Raw genomic sequence first — 18040 nt, 5'->3', positions numbered from 1 at the left:
GAGTTTCCTCACCGGGAGGTACCCGCACTAATGATATCACAGGTATGATCCAATACTATATACATATGAGTTTATAGAAAAATTTGTATGTATTAGGTTCTCTCCATATAAACATCCAGCTCTCTTAGGTTGAGCATAACCTTTCTTTTTAACTATATTAATTCAGTATTTGTTGTCCATTCTATTTCAGGTTTCCTCAGGAATAGGAACCAAAATGGTATGTGAGAAAAGAAGTAGGAAAAATAGTTAATCCCATTAAAGCAAATTCAGAGAAAGATCAATTTGGAAATAAAACACAATGCATACTAAAGCAGCAATGGATTATGCTCTTGAAAAATCCTAAGAGAACCCAAACTGCTATTTCTTTTGAGAATGAGTGATGTTGAAAGATTAATAACGTTTAGATAACATTAATTACAGTGATGTTATAAACTCTAGTATTCCAGTTGCCATAACAACCTGCTATATGTTGGTTCTCTAATGACATTTTGAACAAGTGTTGAAGTGAACTGCATCTTTTAGAACTTTGATTGCCATCATTCAGCGATTTTTAAATTGAATTGTTTTGTTCTTAAAGAGTCTGGATATGTCACCAAGTTCTGAAAATTTCACAAAATTATGGGGAGGGTAGTCAAACAAACTCCTGTACAATTATAATGTGTTTATTCAGAGAAAGAAAATAGTTTTACATCTTAAAAAAGTGACAGGGTTGGTTTGGGGTTTTGTTGTGTGGTTTTGTGGTTTTTTTTCATTTTTTTTTCCTCCTGTATGGCAAAGAAACAAATGGTCAAAAAAAATTCATTGCTTCATATTTCTCAGAAGCTTTAAGTATCCCTCATTTTGGGACTAGCCTTCAAACCAGAAGTTATTATTTAAAAATAAAAAAGTTCCTTAATCAGGGGGCTATTCTATATCATCCTCCTCTCTCTTTCTCTTTCTCTACTCCTTTCTCACCTTTACCATTTTTTGTGATTGTGAGAAGGATGTGTGTAAGGGGCATGGATTCCAATCCATTTGATGCATTGCTACAAAAGTAATTTTCCTTAAACACAGATCTGACCATATGATTTCCTCTATTCAATTAATTTCAGGGCTCCCTATCACCTCTAATAAAAAATATAAATTCCTTTACTTAGCTTTTAAAGTACTACAGAGAATTGTTCTAATCTGTCTTTCCACTCTCATTGGACATGACTTTCCCTCCCATACTCTGCAATCCAACCAAACCAGACTTCTCTCTGTTCCTCACATACAAAACTCCCTCTCCTGTCACCACACCTTTGCACTGACTATCCCACATGCCTAGAATTCACTCCTTTACCTCTACTTCTCTTCCTTTAATACTCAGTTCAAACACCATATGTTGTGTGAATACTTCCCTGATCTCCCAGCTCCTGGTGGCCTCCCTCCCAAACTATCTTGTATTTAATTACTTTTAATATATTTGTATGTGTTCCCTTGATACTTATGCTGTATATATTTGTAATAAGGAATAGGTCAATGAGAACCGAATCCTGGGAGTATGTGCAGAGGACCCACATAAATGGTTGTTGATGAGACTTCTTCCAAGTATGATGGTATAATGGATGATCCTGCTCTCCACTTTGGAGAATGCATAGGCATTCCATGACTGCTTCTGGTCAGCTCACTGTGTGCTTTTTGATTGACTGCTGATCCACAACTAGAAGCACATACAAGACTCACATGGAGAAAAATTGGTATTTCCTTTCCTTAGTGATGAGCAAAGAGGATAAGCAGCTATGAACCTCCAGGTGGGGAAGAAACCTCAAGATCTCTCTGTCTCTCTGTGTCTCTGTCTCTCTGTTTCTGTCTCTGTCTCTCTGTCTCTGGGTGACTCTGTCTCTCTGTCTTTCTCTCTGTCTCTGTGTATCTCTGGCTTTCTCTGCCTACCTGTGTGTCTCTCTCTCAGAGATGGCATGAAATTTCTAGTCTAGACTATGTCCTTGCTGTTGCTGAGAGGGGTGTGTGAGAGGAATGTTGGAGATGGACTAGACTATAGTCTTCTTAGCTTCAAAAGTCTGGGAGAGGAGTAGGCCTCTAAGAACTAGCCCAAATTCGAGTTTGCTCCTGAGTCTGATGAGGAGTGACCTCCTTGATCCAGCACAACAGTGACTGAAAGGGAAGCCAAGAAAGGGAAATGTGTCCATCAGCTCTGCTGCACTCAGAAGTGGACTTAGTGAGGCAACTTTTGTAGCAATCACTTAAATTTTGACCCATTCTGGCCAGGGGCCATGGTGTATATAGGAGTATCTAGGGAGTTGTTTTGTACTTCTGTTCTTGCTACATATCTCAGTAAATATTCCTTTTTAGAAGCTAATTGATGTTCATTGACAAGATGATAATGGGGTGCTATACATCCAGCCCTTCTGCATCTCTGACTATACCTCCTCTATCTTTACAGCTGTTTCATTCTTCTTGTTGTTTCCATACCAAGTGACTGTCCACCTAAGATTCTGCCTTTGATTACTGAATTTTCTGTCTTCATCTGTGATGTTAATCATGTCCACAACTTCAACCATGACCTTTATGTAAAAGATTCCTAAATCTGTACCTTTAGCTCTACCATCTCTTATAATTTCCAGTTTCAAACTTCTGGGTATTGACACCTGGATATTTCCACCTAGATATCTTACTATTACTTCAAACTCAACATGTCAAAACACAAACTTAAAATCCTTCTCAAACTAATTCTTCTTCCCTTTCTAGAGACAGCTAGGTGGCTCAGTAGATAGAGCACAGGGCATGGAGTTAGGAGAACCTGAATTCAAAACCAGCCTCAGATACTTACTATCTGTATGACCCTAGGCAAGTAACACTTAACCTGCCTCCATTTCTTCAACTGTAGAATGGGAGTATTGATAGATACTTCAAAGGTTCTTATGAGGATCAAATGAGACAGTGTTTATAAAGTGCTTAAGCAGCTCCAGGCACATAGCAGATGCTATATAAATGCTCATTCCTGTCCCTTCCCCTTCTTTCTATGTTTTTAAGTGTTACTACAACCTTCCAGGTCAACCAGAGCCCAACCTGGTAGAATCACAGAATTTCAGAATTGAAATAGACATCTAAGGTCCAGGAATCTCTATAATGTAGCCAGAAAGTAGTTTATGAAGCTCTGGCAAGAGAAAACCTAGGACCTAACTTAGTCTAATCCCAGAAGCTTTCTGAATTTCCATTTCTTCAATAGTAAAATGATGGAGCTGAACTTAATGATCTCCATGGATCTTTCCAGATCCAAATCCTATGTCTATTCATCTTCCTTAAATATTTTTTCCTTATATCTCTCTTCTCACCATTCTAGGTTATTGAGATTTTTTTTGGGGGGGGGGGAATACTGACTATTGTGTTGGGTGAAAGATGAAATGACTGAGGAAAACAAAGGTTCCATCTTTGATTTATTCAGCAGCACATGCCAATTGCCTAACAAAACAGGACAAGACCTCCTCAACTTAGGCCTAGACCCCAAATACAAGGAGAGACAGATTTCTACACATTAAAATCAATTAAATAAGGCCAATTAATTGAAAGGAAGCAATACAACACTGTACAATCTGATTTCTAATTGGATAAAAAAATAGAGACTTTCCAAGTTGGGAGGGAGAGAATGAATAGGTGTAATTCCCTGAAATCAGAAAGAAAAGAGGTATCCCCCTCCCTACAAGTGTCTGTAAATAATCAAATGCACATGGAAACAATAACAGATTTATCAGAATGAAACCACTTTTCAGATAAGACGGATGGGGTTGCTTGAGATGTACAATTGTGAGAAAACTCCTTGCATCAATCTTTGGATCTGACTGGGTTTCTGGTCAACATAACCTAGATCCTTAGTTAAGAGTCTCTAAGCAGCAGGGAGAGGTACTTAGTTTCCTAGCCATGCAGGGCTAGGTTCAAACAATGCAATAAGGTTTTCTCCCAGTTCTCATAATTGAATAAACTTTTCTCACAAGACAGAATTTGGACTAGACCCATAGTGGAACAAAAAGAGAACTGAGCTAACTTCAGAATTGAGTCACAGGATGGAGTCAACAGGGTTCACTCACTTGCCACCATTAACCACTTGCTAACTTAATCCTCTCAATTCCCTCACCACCACCCAACATGTTAGCGGTTCCTTTCAACTTCACGCCATCCGCAAATTGGATAAGAATGACACATCTGCTTTCATGCAAGACATTAACAAAAATATTGTGTCACAGAACACAATGAAATGTGTTCTGCTTATTTCATTCTTTGTTGGCTTACAAAAGTCCTCAAAATTGTTCATTTTTCTATAATGAAAATTCAGTTTTTATAATATTAACGTTTTAGCATAAATCATTCTTCTGGTTCTGCTTACTTCACTTTACATCAGTTCATACAAGTCTCTCTCTGTCTCTGAAATCATCCAGTTTATCATTTCTTATGGTATGCTATTAACTTTATGCACCACAATATTTTTAGCCGTTCCCCAATTGAGCAACTTCTAGTCATTGCTCCTGGAGCCAAATAGAACATGTCTAGTCCTTCTTCCATATACCCTCAAAGATAGTTTTTTGTACCCTTTGTACCCTCAAATATAGTTCTCTTGTCCACCCTGAATCTCCTCTTAACTCAACATTCCCAATTTCTCCAACCAACCATTCTACAACACAAACTCAATGTTCTTCACTGTTGGTTGCCTTCTTCTAGATATTCTCTTGTTTATCAGATTTGATGAGTATGCCATCTATGCCTATTTTTCAAGGTCCATAAACTTACATTCAATCTAATTTAATTTTCCCCTCCTATCTCCCACTATTTCCCTATACAAACCTATGCTCCAAATAAGTGTTCATTGTTTTCTGATTATAACTTTCACTTTCTTAATTCACTGTCTTTGTTTATACAGTTCCTTCTCCCTAGAATGCCCTCCTCCCTTTCCATATGCACCTGTAGAAATCCTAACTATTCTTCAAAACTCAACTCAGATCCCAGCTGCTTCATATGGTCTTTACTGATCATCAAGAGATGAAATCTCTTCTGTATCCTTTGCATGTCACTTACCATAACATGTATTGCTGGGTAATTTGTGTTCAGGTATTCTCTCTTTGACTAGATTATAAGACACTTGAGAGGGCTATGGCATGTTGGCAAGAATATTGGATTTGAAGCTAAAAGACCAAGGTGTTTTGGACCTGACTGGCCAATAAAAAGGAAACAGTTATCAAAATAGAAGTGTCAGGAGCTTTCAGAGTAAGAACCCAAGAGACCTCAGGTACACACACACACACACACACACACACACACACACACATATATATATACACACACACATACATACATATATATACATACATACATATATATTTTGTGTGTATATATGTATACACACATATATACATATATATATATGATCATATATATATATATACATAAATATACATATCACTATTTTCCTTGGGTCTAAATTTTGAGATCTCAGATGATCTCTCAAGTCTCTTTCAGCTCTAAGCTCTACGGAGAGCAGGTTTTATCTTTTCTTTTCTTTTTTCATCTCCTACAGTACTTAGCTCATAGCAGGTGTTCAAAAAAAGTTTGTCAAATGACAAATTTGTAATCTGCATATTGGTTGATATGGGTATATATCTTGTGTATTTAAAACCAAGGAAGAAAACATTTTTTTAAAAAAATCAAATGAAGGAAGTCTTCACATTTTTCAAGAGTGAAATGATTAAGAAAATAAATCCTAGTCAGAGACTATGACTGCGATGCATTGAAAATAAGCTATGGAGAGACTTCATTAATTCTGCTTGGAGCATGTTACTATTTTATTCCACAAGGCAATTCTTATTCCTCCTGGCCTCTAACCTTGATGGGGAAATGCTCCCACTTTTAGTTCACAGAAATTCAAAGAGTAACATCTTGGCTGTCTTCTGACATTTTTCTATTTTACTAGTTTTTCAGTGTGTGTCTCCCTCTACTGTATTCACTCGTATATTGTTCAGATTTCACTTTTGCTACTGATTTTTCAAGCATAAATTTTAAATATGCAGTACTCAGTTTTGGAAACTACAGTAGGTTGCAACAGCCACCAGATGGCAGATTGCCTACTTTAATTGTACCTCTAAGTGAGAAGCACCCCTTCCCAAAAAACTATGCTTGCTTGTTTCTAAATGTAAAATTCATAGAAGATATTTACATATTTGTATTATATAGTCTACTAAAAACGGTTTCCCAGTTGTCCATTTATATTTTCTTTCCTTCCTGTGTTATCCACTGCTTATTAATGAAAGCAAACTTCAAAGTAACCTTGCTTGAAGGTCAGTACCTTTTCTATGACTTAGTCTTAGAAAATTGCTTAGAGCAGAGATGACAAACTCAAAAAGAAACAATGAGCCATTACCGCATACATAAAGATCTCTTTACTTTTAAAATGTAATGTTATCTATGCTAAGTAGTTGCCAATTACATATTAATCTGGTTTGGGCCTCACTTGAGAATGTTGGGTCCTAAGGGCTGTATGTTTAATAACTCTTGGCCCTTTTGTACTAAGAGGATCATACAACCAGTATGTCTCACATGGGAAGTATGAAAGTTCTGTTGTGCACATTCCTAGGTGATAAGGATTGTGACCTAGAATGGACAGGTTAGAGGTTAGAAACTAATGAGCAGGCCCAAGGAGCTGTGTGAAGAAGGGCCTATCAGAGAGGAGCACATGGAGTCACACGGCCAGGGGATGGTATCATGGGAGATCCAAAGTTAGGAAAACAGTATAAGAAACCCCATGTGTTGTAGTCATCCTGTAACCCTACTTGGGAGGCTACCTGTCCATTCAGGGGAAATGGACATAAAGATTAGTAAAAGCTTTCCTGATTTCACAACAGGCATTGTTCTTTATTTAAGGTGAGCATGTTTCTCACTGTTGAGGGTTTGTTAGATGGGCTCACTTCTAACACTCAAAAGTGGGCGTTGAACTCAGGTTTTCCTGGTTCCAAGACTACAACACTCTCCACTAAGCCATGTTACCTCTACCATACTACACTCCTTCAAATCATAGTTTCTGTAGACACTAGTTTTCTCTTCTCTAAGGTAAGGAGTATGAATTGGGTGATCTCTAAAATCCTTTCCATCTCAAAAACCCTATGGTTCTGGGCCACGTTAAATCTGCAGGCAGACCTCTTGGAGATTTCATATTTGCTGGTTGGGGCATGTGCCCCTTGGAGGCACTCCTGCTTATCTGAGCAGAGAACCAGAGCTCCTTAGCTGGCAAAATTTGCCAAGTTTCCCTGTATAAAGCTAGTTGAGGAAAAGTGTGGCTTTTGAATAAATAACAGCTTAATATTTAGCAGCATGTAGATAATATAAATTGAAAGCCAACTGGGATAACAAAGAAATATAAAACTTAGACCCAAATTGGAGACTGTAATAACCAAATCTCTGGTGTACAGTAGGCCTTCTTACAGCTCTCTCTCTTCTTCTTTTCCTGGAGTCAAAGGTCAGAAGTTCCTTTATATATTCATTTCAGGGTTCTGGGATGCTTGAGAAGCTTTGGTCTTCCATGACCTCCATCTTAACTATTTGGACTCTTGGAGACTTGGAATAATAACAACTTATATTTGTGCAGCTGTTTTTTGCTTATGAAAAGCTTTCGAATACATTTTCCAACGTGATCTTCACAATCCTGTATGAAGTAGGCACTTCAGAATGTATTATCTCCATTTTATGGATGAAGAAACTGAGAATCAGAGAAATTAAGGGATTCTCCTGAATTCTCACTCAGTAGTCAGGAGCAGATTCAGTACCTGAGCCCAGGATTTTTCCATGACATAGACTTTGAGACTTGATACAGCTCTGTTTAGAAGTCCTGTGTTTGCCCTCTAGGGATCAAAATCTTTATTTAAATGTTTACTCTAACACCTAGTTGAGAAGCGATCTGGAGCCTGCTTTCTCCTATTCTTCTTGGCAAAATCCTGGGAGAATTACCTGACTGGCTTCTCTGCCAGCCTCACCCTTGCTCTTTCTTTTCAACTCAGAACAAAAAGAAAGGGAAGGGAAGTTTGCAGCTTTTTTTTTCCGGTGTTCTCTGAGGTATATTCTTCATGATGAGGGAACAGTTACCTAAGTGACCAGGTGACCTCAGTCAGATCATATTGTCTTCTCTTCACCCTCAAGGGAGTGGTGTGTGTCCCTGCCTCTCTCATGAATACCTTCAACACTACTAAATTGGGTCACTTTCTGGAGGCTGACACTCCCAGAATGGTTTGGGTTTGTTTGTTTTTTAAACTGTGGAGTTTAGAGTTGCCTTTACTTTCCCTGCATATTGAAAAAAGTTAATATAGAGAAGCCAATAAGCCATGGCAGACAGTTATTTTCCCACAGTATGCCATTTTATTTGTCCTGAACATCACCACCCCTCCCCCCCATAAAGTGACATTGCTTTAGGAACAACTGGTTGGGTGAGCATTTAACCAAGAAACTAGGCAAGTAGAAGGTCCATAAATAGTAGCATGAGGGCAAATAGGATGGATGACTCAGGGAATCCTATGAGTCAGTCTGTGGCTGAATGATCTTCTCTAACGTGCCAAAGCCATTGTTCAAGGTCATCTTTTAATTTAAATCCTACCACCTCTTACACAACAAATTGGAGGATGTACTGTATTTAGAAGAATGGGAAAGTCCTATCTAGAATGCACCTCAGAGGTCATATAGTAGATAAAGAGTCCTGGATCTGGAATCAGGAGGATTGGTTCAAATGCCACCTCGGATACTTACTAGGTATATGACACTGGACACTTCCCTCAATCTCTCTGAGAATCTGTTTCCTTAAGTGTTTTATAAGAGTGGTAACACACTTATTAACAACACAGGGTCATGATGAGGATCAAATGAAATAATTATTGAAGGCATTTTGCCAATGTTAAAATATTATATAAATATCAGTTATGATGATGATGATGATTACTGTAATGGGGAGACAGTAAGGGCTCTTGCAGGTGAATTATATGGAGGATGTGCAAATATTCCCTGCCCATTTCTAATCCGACATGTGGAACTTTGGAAAGCTGTTTCCAGCCAATAATGATGACTGAGGGATTGGGATTGTTTGATGATGGAAAGTCTTTTAATTGGCTACTGAGGCAGAAGAACCAATGATTCCAAAGGTATTGGGCAGGAATTGAGTATAGTAGGGCCAACTGATCTCTGCACAATTTCTCACTTTCTTCTTTGGATGGAGTCAAGGATTAGATTACTATATGCTGCAGAATAGGAAGGCAAGTTGTGATGTGTTTGTAAGTACATGATACCTCATTTCATTTGTGTTTATTCTTACCTAATCCTCATTGAATGAGTATCTCCACAGGGGTATGCCATCTGGCCATGGGAGTTCTACTAGAGTTATCAGAGATCCCACTAGCAACTCAGATAAGAGTTGTGGCAGAATCCATCACAGGTGATAGTAGCTACCAGAGTGACGGTGACCAATGACATAGAAAGTGTTTTCAGAGGCAAGGGTGACTTCACAAATTGCAATGGAAAGAAGTGCCAGCTTTGGACTCTAGAAAGGCACCAGTTTTCACAGCCCAGTTGAGAATTATATCTAAAGGGAACTTCATGAGGATTCTACAAAGGGAGAAAAGGATTCTCGGTAAGCAGGAACTATGAATGACCCTTTGCCAACTATGCAAATGTGCATGTTACCCATGTTCTTTAAATTCAAGCCCCCTCTTCCCAGGGATCCTGTGGGTGCAGGAGGAGAGTGTGGCCCCAGGATGGGGGGAATGTTTCTGGAACTACTACTCTTGCTCTAACTTTTTGGTAAATCTCTTTTGGAAAAGCTAATGGACAATTTCTAAAAATATGAAGGAAGGTGACTTAGCAGTATCAAATCTCAAACTGTAAAATAAAGCAGTAATCATCAAAACAATCTGGTACTGACTAAGAAATAAAGTAGTGGATCAGTGGAATAGATTGGATACACAGTACACAGAAGTAAATGATTATAGTAATCTAGTGTTTAACAAACTCAAAGATCCAAACTTTGGGGACAAGAAATCACTATTTGACAAAAATTACTTGGAAAACTGGAAAGTAATTTGGCAGGAACTAGGTACAGAAAAATATGTCACACTGTAAACCAAGATAAGGTGAAAATGGATACATAATTAGATATAAAGAGTGGTATCATAAGTAAAGTAAGGGAGCATGGAATATTGGGCCTGTCAGATTTATGGATACGGCAAGATTTATGACCAAACAAAAAACAGAGAGCATTACAGGATATAAAATTGATAATTTGGATTGCATCAAATCAAAAACGGGTTGCACAAATAAAAACAATGCAGCCAAGATTAGAAGGCAAACAGGAAAGTGGGGGGGGGGGGGGCGCGTGGATTTTATACCAAGATTCTCTGATAAAGCCTTCATTTCTCAAATGTATAGAGAACTGTATGAAATTTTTAATACAAGCCATTCACCAATTAATAAATGATCAAAGGATATGAAAAGGCATTTTTCAGAAGAAGAAATCAAAGTCATCTATAGTCATACGAAAAAATGCTCTAAAATCACTACTGATTAGAAAAAGGCAAATTAAAATAACTATGAGGCACACATCATCCCTTTCAGACTGGCTAATACAACAGAAAAGGAAAATGACAAATGTAGGAGGGAATGTGGGAAAACTGGGACACTAATAACTGTTGGTGGAGTTGTGAACTGATCCAACCATTCTGAAAAGCAATTTTGAACTATGCCCAAAGGTCTGTAAAACTGCATATTGTTTGACCTAGACCACAATTAGGTTAGTATCCCAAAGAGATAAAAGAAAAAGGACCTATATATGCAAAAAACCCACAAAATTTTATAGCAGCTCTTTTTATGATAGGAAAGAATTAGAAATTGAAGGGATGCCTATCAAGTGGAGAATGGCTGGACAAGTTGTGATACATGATTATGATAGAATACTATCATACTATAAAAAATGATGAGCAGGATGCTTTCAGAAAAACCTGGGAAAACTTACATAAACTGATGCAAAGTGAACTGAGCAGAACCAGGAGAACATTGTACACAGTAATAGCAATGTTATGTGAAGATCAGCTGTGAATACCTTTGGTATACTCAGCAATATGATGATCTAAAACAACTTGGAAGGACTTATGATGAAAAATGCTAGCCACCTCCAGAGAAAGAAGTGACGGAGTCTGCAGATTGCAGATTGAAGCATACTGGTTTGTTTTCTTTTTAACTATGTTGTTCTTGGGGTTTGGGTCCATATTTTCTTTGGAACATGGCTAATATGGAAATGTTTTTACATGATTGCACATGTACAATCTATAGCAAATTGCTTGCCTTCTCAAGGAGGGGAGAGGGGAAGGAGAAAGAATTTAAAACTCAAAACAATTTTAAAAACAAATTCAAAAACTTTTTGCTTGCATCTAATAGGGAAAAAATTAAGTTTTTAAAAAAAACCCAGTGGGATCCAACTTGCCATGTTTAACAATGAGGAACAGTTTGGTAAGAGAGCTATAGTACAAGAAACTCGAGCCCCTCAGGATTACCTCTAAAACCTGGAAGGAAGGAGTTCTCTATATGACAATGTGAGTTAGAAAAGTGAGAACAGAGTAGGTGTTACACTATTATTATGATCCAGCACTTCTTACACTGTGGGTTGGAACCCTACAGGGTTTAAGTTTAAGAAGCATCAAAGGGATTTCAAGAGGAAAATGTTAAAGAAGCCCTGATTTCTAGTCCAGCCCAAGGAGCTTCTATTCTACTGGAAAGATATCAAGTACATGGATACCAGAGCATTGAAAGGAGAAAACACCAGTGGCTGAACGATCAAGAAAGGCTTCCTGGTGAGAAGTGCCACCTGAGATAAGCCTTGAACAAACCTGGGAATTCTTAGAGGCATTGATGAGGAGATCTCTAAGATGGGATCATCACCATCAGTGTTTAAGGGGGAGTAAAGATGTAAGTCATTTGAGTTGAAGAGGTTGATGAATACGTTCAAGGGTTCAACAAGTGTACTGAAATCCCTAATATGGAATATAGGAGTTGGAATAAAGAAGAATTCTTACATGTAGCTGTTAAGAGATGCAGCACACTCAGAATACTCCCTTATTAGTGGAGCAAGCATTTAGTCCATCTTTTTTTTTGAAAGTTGCTATATTATGGAAATGTTTTGCATGACCACACAAGTATAACCTATATCTAAGTGCTTGCTTTCTCCACGAGGGAGTGGGTGGGGAAGGAGGAAAAGGAGAGAACATGGAATTCAAAGTTTTAAAAAATGAATGTTCAAAATTGTTTTTACATGTAACTGAGGAAAAATAAAATACTAAATAAGAAAAAATCTGTATTTGAAAGAAAAAATTAGTTGATCTGAGTAGTAGCACTTTTCATGGTAGCAAAGAACTAAAAACTAAATAGATGACCAATGATAGGTGAAAAGGTTAAACAAACTGTGGTCCATGAATATAACAGAATATTACTGTGCTGTAAGAAAGGATGAGGGTGGTAAATACAGAAAAGCATGGAAATATCTGAATGAACTGATGCAGTCAGTGAGTCAGTCAATAAGCATTTATTAAGTTCCTACTAAGTGCCAGGATAGGAGCTACAAGCAGGGGATTCCAATAAGAAAAGGACCTCAAGGTGTTTACAATCTGATGAGGGAAGAATAAAAACAAACTGGAGCTGGAAAGGAATGATGGAGGGAAGGAATCCCAATTGGCAGAATGCAAAGTAATGCAGCCAGGTGGGAAAGGAGAAGATGGCTGGCCTGGGGACCCTCCTTAAATGGACATTCCCCATGTCCATTTGTGTGTGTGTGTGTGTGTGTGTGTGTGTGTGTGTGTATGTATGTGTGTGTGTGTGTGTGTGTGTGTGTAGTTTCATGAGTGTAGAATACCGTATATAATGTCAGATGTTTTTGATGTATTTTTCATATTTGCTGGATTTTTTTCTCTCCCTTTTTTTACTTTTTCTAAAAAATTCTTTGGAACTCTTCCGTGTTGCTTGACTCACTTCCCTCTTGATGGATTGAAACTTTCACCTATCACCATATTTCACCAATATTTCACCTGATTTCTTTAAAGTTAAAAAAATATTGATTATAAGTATAACTCTTGGGAGGGGGGAGGAAAGAGGCAAAAGGATGAGATGCAACGTAAAAACAAGTTGTCAATAAAAATCTATTAAAAAAACACCAAAGTCTGTGATTTAAACTCTTTCCCACAAAAAAAGAAATTTGTTCAGGAGACACAAGATAGTTATGAAAATAAATAAGCCTTTATAACCACAGGTGAAAAAGGGAAGCAAGATAAATATAAGCAGCAGGCCTTCTATTAATTGGTACAATAATTTTGGAAAGGGAGAAAAGAGCCTCTTTTCTATAACTACCTATGGACACTTTAATACTACTATATCCTTAATTTTTTTTTATTTTTCTCCTCTTCACTTCTCAAGTTTAGTGGCTTTTGATTAAGAGTGTATGTTCTTAAGACAGTAAAGGTATGGCTTTATGGAAAGAACTCTAGAGATGGAATCAGAGCACTTGCATGTAAGTCCTGGTAATAACCATATAATCCTCTTAGCTCTCTTGGTTTCCACATCTTAACTGGACTTAAGGGACTGGATGATCTCTATGGTACTCTCCAGCTCTAAATCAATGGGAGAAATCATTCCAGTGACTTCTGGAGACATCAAAACATTAACTCCAGGAAAAGACCTGAGCCCTTAGCTTTAGAGGTCTAAATAACATAACTGAAAGTACTTGAAAGTGCGTCTCACTTTCAACTAAGAAAAATGACTAAACTAAAACAAAGGTTTCTCCTAATCTAGGCAGAAATCATTGTCCCATTTCATCAGGGGATAAGTCATTGACTAACTAATCAGATAACTATTTCAACCTAATTTATCAATGGAAGAAATTCAGAGCCTTACTATTACATTTCCTAGATAACTAGCCCTTTTTGGCTAGGGTCTTTAATGCCTTAACTCCGGAGTCATTTGTATTTATCAAATTTGTTGAACATTTTGCCATAGCAAACTATGATCTAAGGGCCCAATCAGGGCCACAGCCTGGTTTTTTTTTGTTTGGTTTTTTTGTGTGTGTGTGACTTTTCCTTCATTTTCAGAAGAGGACCAATGAAATAACAGGTGATGTATTGATTTGCATGGATTGGATTTCAGTGAGACAGAGTTGCACAAAGTCATCAGCCTCACTCTGTTTTCCAGACTCATTGAAGTCCAGCGGAAAGACAAAAGTCAGGAAGACTGGCAAAGGCCCAGGGTATAGTGGATGACCTTGGAATCTTTGATACCTAACCAAGCTCTAAGAGTTCCTCTAAGAGTGCCTACTTCGGTCACCTTCATAGCCATTGGAACAAATTGTTCTCATTTACCCATTCCCATGGGGAAAGTCTTCACGTGCTTGGAATAGACATCTCCCTAATTCACCAATAGGTTTGAGGCCTGTTGATTACCTTCAGTCTGGTTTAGCCTTTCTGATAAGATGGTTATCAGGTTGTGACTACTAACATGCTACTGGGTCTTGGAGCCACAGGTGAGAGTCAGGTGAATCAGGTGGACACCAAAGGCAGATGAGCAACCCTGAAAAGGGTTCAGCAAACCCTCAGCAAGCACCCAGAGGTGCTTATCTCCCCTGAACATACACCCCTGTTTTTGTGCTGGCCAGAGGTAAAAATGGTTTTACACACACACACACACACACACACACACACACACACACACACACACACCCTTTTCAGCTTCCTTTTTTATGTTGTCTTCATCTATTAGATTGTAAGATCCTTGAGGGCAGGGACTGGTTGTTTTTGTCATATTTGAATCTCTAGCTCTTAGCACAGTGCCTGGCACGAGGTAGATACCTCATACATGTCAATTGATTGACTTTCTATTTTTAAATGGTTGAAAAAAATCAAAGGAAGAATAACATGAAAATTCCATAAAATTCAAATTTCAGCATCTATAAATAGTTTTATTGGAACATAGCTATGCTCATTCCTTTATGTATTATCTATGGCAGCTCTCCTGCTATAATGGCAGAGTTCAGTAATTGCTAGAGACTGTATGTGGTACTCTCAGTGTTCGCCCTGCTGCTGCTCAGAGTCCTAAAAAACAGTGACATGGTTAGAATGAGACAGTGTTCTAAGTGCCAAGCATATCACTGTACCATGACATTTTGTTATTTTTTTATTATCAATATATGCACATAGTATCAAAACAAGAAAAGATGAAGGGAAAAATTTTATTGTGATTTTTTGAGCTCAGAGTTCCATCTTAAGGAGAACAAGGAGAGTCCTCCTTGACCATACATTGAACAGCTTTGGAAATTAGCTTTTGCTATGACTTCATAATGTTTTGTAATGAATTCACCCTAAAACCACAGGGCAAAACAGCAGTGACATACAAAGCTTATACTGTGGTAAAGTCAATTTGATGACAACTAATGTTTAAATTGCCAGTAACTTCAAGCTGTTTTATACACTTGTGCTAAGACTTCCATTCTCACACAAATTTGAAGTGGATCTATTTTTCAAGCTTAAACTACAGTTCCAGCAGCATTTTTTGGACCTCAGTGTAAGTGCAAGAGAAATTTCCATATTTCAAATTATGAGCAATTTAGAAGCTTTTCGTCCAACCTTCACCTGCAAGTGATTAATCTACAACATAACAACATGCTAAAAGGCAAATATCAGAGGAAGAATCTAACAGAATTCTATAAATGAAGAATATGCTCAATTAAATTCATATGATTGTGGATTGATATTAATATTTGGTATTACCTAGCTTTATAAAAAGACATTTTCAAAGATGAAATACATTAAATCTCATTATGTATTAGATTAACAAATGGACATTTGCAATCAATTTTAATGATAGGGAACGCTATCTCTGGATTCCAATTAAATTTATACCCCCCCAAAAAAGAATTCCATTCTTCTCATTAATAGACCTGTATTAGAAAAAAATTTCAATTATTATTATTAATTATTATGATTTGAATTTCAACAATAAAATAATTTGTGGAGATTTGATTTCTCCCTTGTTATAAAAGTACCTATGTAACATCCACGATTTTGCGTCTTGGCCTACAAAGCCTAAAATATTTACTATCTGACCCTTTACAGAAAAAGTTCACCAAGTTTTTTGATTAGTCATAAGAACTTCAGGCACTCTGCTAGGGCGATTTGGGGAAGAGAATGAGAAATGCGGCAGAACATGCAGCATCACTGGTAAATAGCCAGGTAGGAATGGTCCTGACTATCTCTTCTGAATTGTGTGGTGCCCTCCCATGAGATAATACCCAATATTTTCACTTATGTTCCATAGCATGATCAAATGTTGCTGTTAGTCAGTGCTGGATACCCACTACAAGAATCTGAATGATGGATGGAATGAATCTCAAAGGAGGGGTTGCTAAGCAATGGTGGTAAGGAGGGTGGCAATGGGGAGCAAGTAAAGTAGAGCTTATAGCATATGGTCTGAATCCCAGCCCTCCCAAAGTCTAAAGAAACTCGTGAGGTTAACTCCAGAACCTGAACTTTTCTCAGTATTTTCCCCTGGAAACACTAGTGTGGTGAGGCTACAAATAGAGAAACGAGACTGGCAATAAGGGAAGAAAGCAAGCTTGTTTTCTGCCTGCCTCCCACACATTATCTGAATATGTAGGCTGAAACAGCTTGCAATTAGGACCTGGTAGTAAATTATCCTTGAAATTATAGTTGTTTTACAAACCCATATGATATTTGCAAATGGAGAAAAAACTGACATATGCAAGAGAAGATTTCTTGGATATATATGAGCATTGACTAGGTGTGAATGTTTAGAAAAATATATAAAATTTAATAGCTGAGGTTAGTTTTCAAAACCCTTTCCAATTTTAAGATGGCAAAGGTCTTAGTCCCATGCAGAGGTTTAGTTCAAGAGAGTAACAAAAATCTTTGAAAAAAGGAAGTAGCCAGTGGACCTTTCATAGAGGTAGTACATGTCCATGGTGAGGGAATGCACACTCTATTTAGAGAACAATGGGGAGGGGTAAGCACTCCCTGAAAAGAGGAGCCAACACAGCTGCCCTTCCTACAGTCCTATTCAAGAAGCTAGGCTCAAAAGAGCCCAGACATGAGGGGAATGTGGTTGGGACCAGCTGTAATGAACGCCTCCTTCTGATGGTCTAAAAGAGGAATGGAGAGTTTCTGGAACTGAAAGTCAGAGAATATTCATCTCAAAATGGAAAACGAGATGGTAGGGGAAGTTTGAAGTTCTATTTGTGGCCTTTAGCAATGATAGATCTTTTGTCTTCTTAGATGGAAAAAATTATAAAAAGGACTTTGGTTTAATTTTTATTTAATAGAAATTAAAGTGTTATTCATTTAAGAATCTTTTGGATTAAAATAGGGAAGGACTTTTTTTCTTTTATACTCCAGGCTGTAGCCTACTTAGACCTCCCATTGCCCTTCGGGTCATCTGTGATTATTCTTCTTCTGAGACTGAGTTGTTCCAGGATCATCTGCTACAGAATATCAGCATTAAAGGGATATTCTCCAGTTGCAGGGAACAAGCTTGAGGGAATTATGGAAAATAAATATTCTCAATTTCCCAAACACAATTCTTGGCCCAGATCCTTGTCCATCTGCAATACCTGGCTAATATACTGAAGGCTGCTCCATGTCAAAAGCTGGACAATATGCAATTGTCATGTACTTTTCCAGAGGAAAGGATCCAGTATATTAGGTGGATCTTTTATGGAGGATTTATCGAAGGGTATGGATGAGAATCACATAGGATGAGAGGTGTGGATGGCTTGTAATATACACCAGTAGAACAAGTACTTATACCAATGACATTACAGAGCTTAACAAGTACTGAAGTATATAATAAGTATTAATTGAATGAATGAGGTATGAAAGTATTGAATGAATAACGTATTGAAAAAGTGAAATATCAAATAGGAGGGCAGGTGGTGGGATAGATGGATGGAAAAGACTGGGATGAAATTGCCACAAACAAGGATCTAGCCATACCCATACCA

Source organism: Notamacropus eugenii, chromosome 4 (genome assembly GCF_028372415.1).
Source record: "Notamacropus eugenii isolate mMacEug1 chromosome 4, mMacEug1.pri_v2, whole genome shotgun sequence".
NCBI classification, from domain to species: domain Eukaryota; kingdom Metazoa; phylum Chordata; class Mammalia; order Diprotodontia; family Macropodidae; genus Notamacropus; species Notamacropus eugenii.
The sequence above is the reverse complement of the archived record's forward strand: the minus strand, read 5'-3'. Positions refer to the sequence as shown.